This window comes from Synchiropus splendidus, chromosome 14 (genome assembly GCF_027744825.2).
Source record: "Synchiropus splendidus isolate RoL2022-P1 chromosome 14, RoL_Sspl_1.0, whole genome shotgun sequence".
Lineage (NCBI taxonomy): Eukaryota > Metazoa > Chordata > Actinopteri > Syngnathiformes > Callionymidae > Synchiropus > Synchiropus splendidus.
The window spans coordinates 99392-104942 of NC_071347.1; the positions used below are offsets into that span (position 1 = coordinate 99392).

The following is a 5551-nucleotide window of genomic DNA, read 5'->3' on the forward strand; positions in this document are numbered from 1 at the left end:
TCAAACACCTTCAATAGTAAAATGACACCGTCTAAAAGCACATAGCCGGAACATAGACAAACCGCATTACAGATAAAACACACACACACGCACACACACACACACGCACGCACGCACGCACGTACGCGCACACACACACACACACACACACACACACAATAGCGAACATACAACCATTCAACTGATACTGAACGGTAGAGATGTGTTGAAAAAAATTGAGATTCGTATCTTCCCAAACGTTGGTGTTGGTGTTGGTGTTGAAGCGACAGGTAGAAGGTGTGGCGTGCTCGTTGTCTTTGTATCTGTTTTCATGTGAAAAAATAAATAAATAAATACAGCAGTGAAACGTAAACTATCACTCCAAAATGTTTTTTCCCACCTCCTATCAGCTGAGGCGTCTGGTGAGTTAAAGAATCAACGAGCGGGTGCCCTACTCCTTCGACCTCTGACTGATCGTCTGTTTTCATACGCACAGGCGTTGAATAAAACAAAAAACATAGGTAGTTAAATATAAAATACATCGACAGACTGTGGTTAAAATACTTTTTTTTTATTGAACTGAATGTTTTGCTCTCACCGTTGAACAGTTGGAGTTCAATGAATGATCAGCATCCACAGGGTCCGGATGACTTCCCGGTCGTGTCTGATTTCCGGGTTCCGGGTGATCTTTTCATGCACACACACACACACACACACAAGTATTTCTTTCTTTTTGTTTTGGTATCCGGGGCGATGTCCGTGGCTTGTCTGTGGTTGCTGGCTGTGCTGATGGGGTCGGCGACGGTGGCTGTGGAGGTGCGGATAGCCCAGATGCCGACGTCGAGTCTTCAGCAGGGAACGGTCCGGATAGTAGATCCAGAGGTACTGAGGAAACCGGCGTCGATGTCTCCCACAAAGGCCAAGACCCAGAGGGGAGAGCTGAAACAGAATACCGACAACAACACAAATGTAAATACAATCTAGAAGCAAGACCTCGGATAGCAGTTAATATGATATTAATATAAACAGAGTGTAAATGTAGGGATCTACTAAGGATCAACATTTAAAGCGTAAAAACAAATAGTAAATCACTAGTGTATACTCTCATTAAACCACTTTACAATAAGTAAAATCACGACCTCTAGTGGACGCCGTCGTTAAACCACATTACAGTTAGTAAAATCGCGACCTCTAGTGGCCGCCGTCGTTAAAGCACATTACAATTAGTAAAATCACGACCTCTAGTGGCCGCCCTCGTTAAAGCACATTACAATTAGTAAAATCACTACCTCTAGTGGCCGCCGTCGTTAAAGCACATTACAATTAGTAAAATCACGACCTCTAGTGGCCGCCGTCGTTAAAGCACATTACAGTTAGTAAAATCACGACCTCTAGTGGCCGCCGTCATTAAAGCACATTACAGTTAGTAAAATCCCGACCTCTAGTGGTCGCCGTCGTTAAGGCACAGTGTGAAATAGTAATCGCGACCTCTAGTGTCCGTGGTCGTTAAAGCATAGTAGTAAAATCACAATGACGCTTAGCAGCAACAGTTACTCAAACACCTTCAATAGTAAAATGACACCGTCTAAAAGCACATAGCCGGAACATAGACAAACCGCATTACAGATAAAACACACACACACGCACACACACACACACGCACGCACGCACGCACGTACGCACGTACGCGCACACACACACACACACACACACAATAGCGAACATACAACCATTCAACTGATACTGAATGGTAGAGATGTGTTGAAAAAAATTGAGATTCGTATCTTACGTTGGTGTTGGTGTTGGTGTTGAAGCGACAGGTAGAAGGTGTGGCGTGCTCGTTGTCTTTGTATCTGTTTTCATGTGAAAAAATAAATAAATAAATACAGCAGTGAAACGTAAACTATCACTCCAAAATGTTTTTTCCCACCTCCTATCAGCTGAGGCGTCTGGTGAGTTAAAGAATCAACGAGCGGGTGCCCTACTCCTTCGACCTCTGACTGATCGTCTGTTTTCATACGCACAGGCGTTGAATAAAACAAAAAACGTAGGTAGTTAAATATAAAATACATCGACAGACTGTGGTTAAAATACTTTTTTTTATTGAACTGAATGTTTTGCTCTCACCGTTGAACAGTTGGAGCAACCCGTTCAATGAATGATCAGCATCCACAGGGTCCGGATAACTTCCCGGTCGTGTCTGATTTCCGGGTTCCGGGTGATCTTTTCATGCACACACACACACACACACAAGTATTTCTTTCTTTTTGTTTTGGTATCCGGGGCGATGTCCGCGGCTTGTCTGTGGTTGCTGGCTGTGCTGATGGTGTCCGCGACGGTGGCTGTGGAGGTGCGGATAGCCCAGATGCCGACGTCGAGTCTTCAGCAGGGAACGGTCCGGATAGTAGATCCAGAGGTATTGAGGAAACCGGCGTCGATGTCTCCCACAAAGGCCAAGACCCAGAGGGGAGAGCTGAAACAGAATACCGACAACAATACAAATGTAAATACAATCTAGAAGCAAGACCTCGGATAGCAGTTAATATGATATTAATATAAACAGAGTGTAAATGTAGGAATCTACTAAGGATCAACATTTAAAGGGTAAAAACAAATAGTAAATCACTAGTGTATACTGTCATTAAACCACATTACAATTAGTAAAATCACGACCTCTAGTGGACGCCGTCGTTTAACCACATTACAGTTAGTAAAATCACGACCTCTAGTGGACGCCGTCGTAAAAGCACATTACAGTTAGTAAAATCACGACCTCTAGTGGCCGCCATCGTTAAAGCACATTACAATTAGTAAAATCACGACCTCTAGCGGCCGCCGTCGTTAAAGCACATTACAGTTAGTAAAATCACGACCTCTAGTGGCCGCCGTCGTTAAAGCACATTACAATTAGTAAAATCACTACCTCTAGCGGCCGCCGTCGTTAAAGCACATTACAATTAGTAAAATATCGACCTCTAGTGGCCGCCGTGGTTAAAGCACATTACAGTTAGTAAAATCACGACCTCTAGTGGCCGACGTCGTTAAAGCACATTACAGTTAGTAAAATCACGACCTCTAGTGGCCGCCGTCGTTAAAGCACATTACAGTTAGTAAAATCACGACCTCTAGCGGCCGCCGTCGTTAAAGCACATTACAATTAGTAAAATCACGACCTCTAGTGGCCGCCGTCGTTAAAGCACATTACAGTTAGTAAAATCACGACCTCTAGTGGCCGCCGTCGTTAAAGCACATTACAGTTAGTAAAATCCCGACCTCTAGTGGTCGCCGTCGTTAAGGCACAGTGTGAAATAGTAATCGCGACCTCTAGTGTCCGTCGTCGTTAAAGCATAGTAGTAAAATCACAATGACGCTTAGCAGCAACAGTTACTCAAACACCTTCAATAGTAAAATGACACCGTCTAAAAGCACATAGCCGGAACATAGACAAACCGCATTACAGATAAAACACACACACACGCACACACACACACACGCACGCACGCACGCACGTACGCGCACACACACACACACACACACACACACAATAGCGAACATACAACCATTCAACTGATACTGAACGGTAGAGATGTGTTGAAAAAAATTGAGATTCGTATCTTACCAAACGTTGGTGTTGGTGTTGGTGTTGAAGCGACAGGTAGAAGGTGTGGCGTGCTCGTTGTCTTTGTATCTGTTTTCATGTGAAAAAATAAATAAATAAATACAGCAGTGAAACGTAAACTATCACTCCAAAATGTTTTTTCCCACCTCCTATCAGCTGAGGCGTCTGGTGAGTTAAAGAATCAACGAGCGGGTGCCCTACTCCTTCGACCTCTGACTGATCGTCTGTTTTCATACGCACAGGCGTTGAATAAAACAAAAAACATAGGTAGTTAAATATAAAATACATCGACAGACTGTGGTTAAAATACTTTTTTTTTATTGAACTGAATGTTTTGCTCTCACCGTTGAACAGTTGGAGCGACCCGTTCAATGAATGATCAGCATCCACAGGGTCCGGATGACTTCCCGGTCGTGTCTGATTTCCCGGTTCCGGGTGATCTTTTCATGCACACACACACACACACACACAAGTATTTCTTTCTTTTTGTTTTGGTATCCGGGGCGATGTCCGCGGCTTGTCTGTGGTTGCTGGCTGTGCTGATGGTGTCGGCGACGGTGGCTGTGGAGGTGCGGATAGCCCAGATGCCGACGTCGAGTCTTCAGCAGGGAACGGTCCGGATAGTAGATCCAGAGGTACTGAGGAAACCGGCGTCGATGTCTCCCACAAAGGCCAAGACCCAGAGGGGAGAGCTGAAACAGAATACCGACAACAACACAAATGTAAATACAATCTAGAAGCAAGACCTCCGATGGCAGTTAATATGATATTAATATAAACAGAGTGTAAATGTAGGGATCTACTAAGGATCAACATTTAAAGCGTAAAAACAAATAGTAAATCACTAGTGTATACTCTCATTAAACCACTTTACAATAAGTAAAATCACGACCTCTAGTGGACGCCATCGTTAAAGCACATTACAATTAGTAAAATCACGACCTCTAGCGGCCGCCGTCGTTAAACCACATAACAGTTAGTAAAATCACGACCTCTAGTGGCCGCCGTCGTTAAAGCACATTACAATTAGTAAAATTACGTCCTCTAGTGGCCGCAGTCGTTAAAGCACATTACAGTTAGTAAAATCACGACCTCTAGCGGCCGCTGTCGTTAAAGCACATTACAGTTAGTAAAATCACGACCTCTAGCGTCCGCCGTCGTTAAAGCACATTACAATTAGTAAAATCACGACCTCTAGTGGCCGCCGTCGTTAAAGCACATTACAGTTAGTAAAATCACGACCTCTAGCGGCCGCCGTCGTTAAAGCACATTACAATTAGTAAAATATCGACCTCTAGTGGCCGCCGTGGTTAAAGCACATTACAGTTAGTAAAATCACGACCTCTAGTGGCCGACGTCGTTAAAGCACATTACAGTTAGTAAAATCACGACCTCTAGTGGCCGCCGTCGTTAAAGCACATGACAGTTAGTAAAATCACGACCTCTAGCGGCCGCCGTCGTTAAAGCACATTACAATTAGTAAAATCACGACCTCTAGTGGCCGCCGTCGTTAAAGCACATTACAGTTAGTAAAATCACGACCTCTAGTGGCCGCCGTCGTTAAAGCACATTACAGTTAGTAAAATCCCGACCTCTAGTGGTCGCCGTCGTTAAGGCACGGTGTGAAATAGTAATCGCGACCTCTAGTGTCCGTCGTCGTTAAAGCATAGTAGTAAAATCACAATGACGCTTAGCAGCAACAGTTACTCAAACACCTTCAATAGTAAAATGACACCGTCTAAAAGCACATAGCCGGAACATAGACAAACCGCATTACAGATAAAACACACACACACGCACACACACACACACGCACGCAGGCACGCACGTACGCGCACACACACACACACACACACACACACACAATAGCGAACATACAACCATTCAACTGATACTGAACGGTAGAGATGTGTTGAAAAAAATTGAGATTCGTATCTTACCAAACGTTGGTGT

General features: G+C 44.2%; 1 long non-coding RNA gene across 1 annotated transcript; it reads right to left on the reverse strand.

Annotated features, from left to right (window-relative positions):
• Nucleotides 1-233: 233 nt before the first annotated feature.
• On the reverse strand, nt 234-722 carry LOC128771337 (uncharacterized). The gene is made up of 3 exons (XR_008416611.1): nt 578-722; nt 380-457; nt 234-302 (listed from the first exon to the last, which is right to left on the reverse strand). It is a non-coding gene; the product is annotated as an uncharacterized LOC128771337 (long non-coding RNA).
• Nucleotides 723-5551: the final 4829 nt, after the last annotated feature.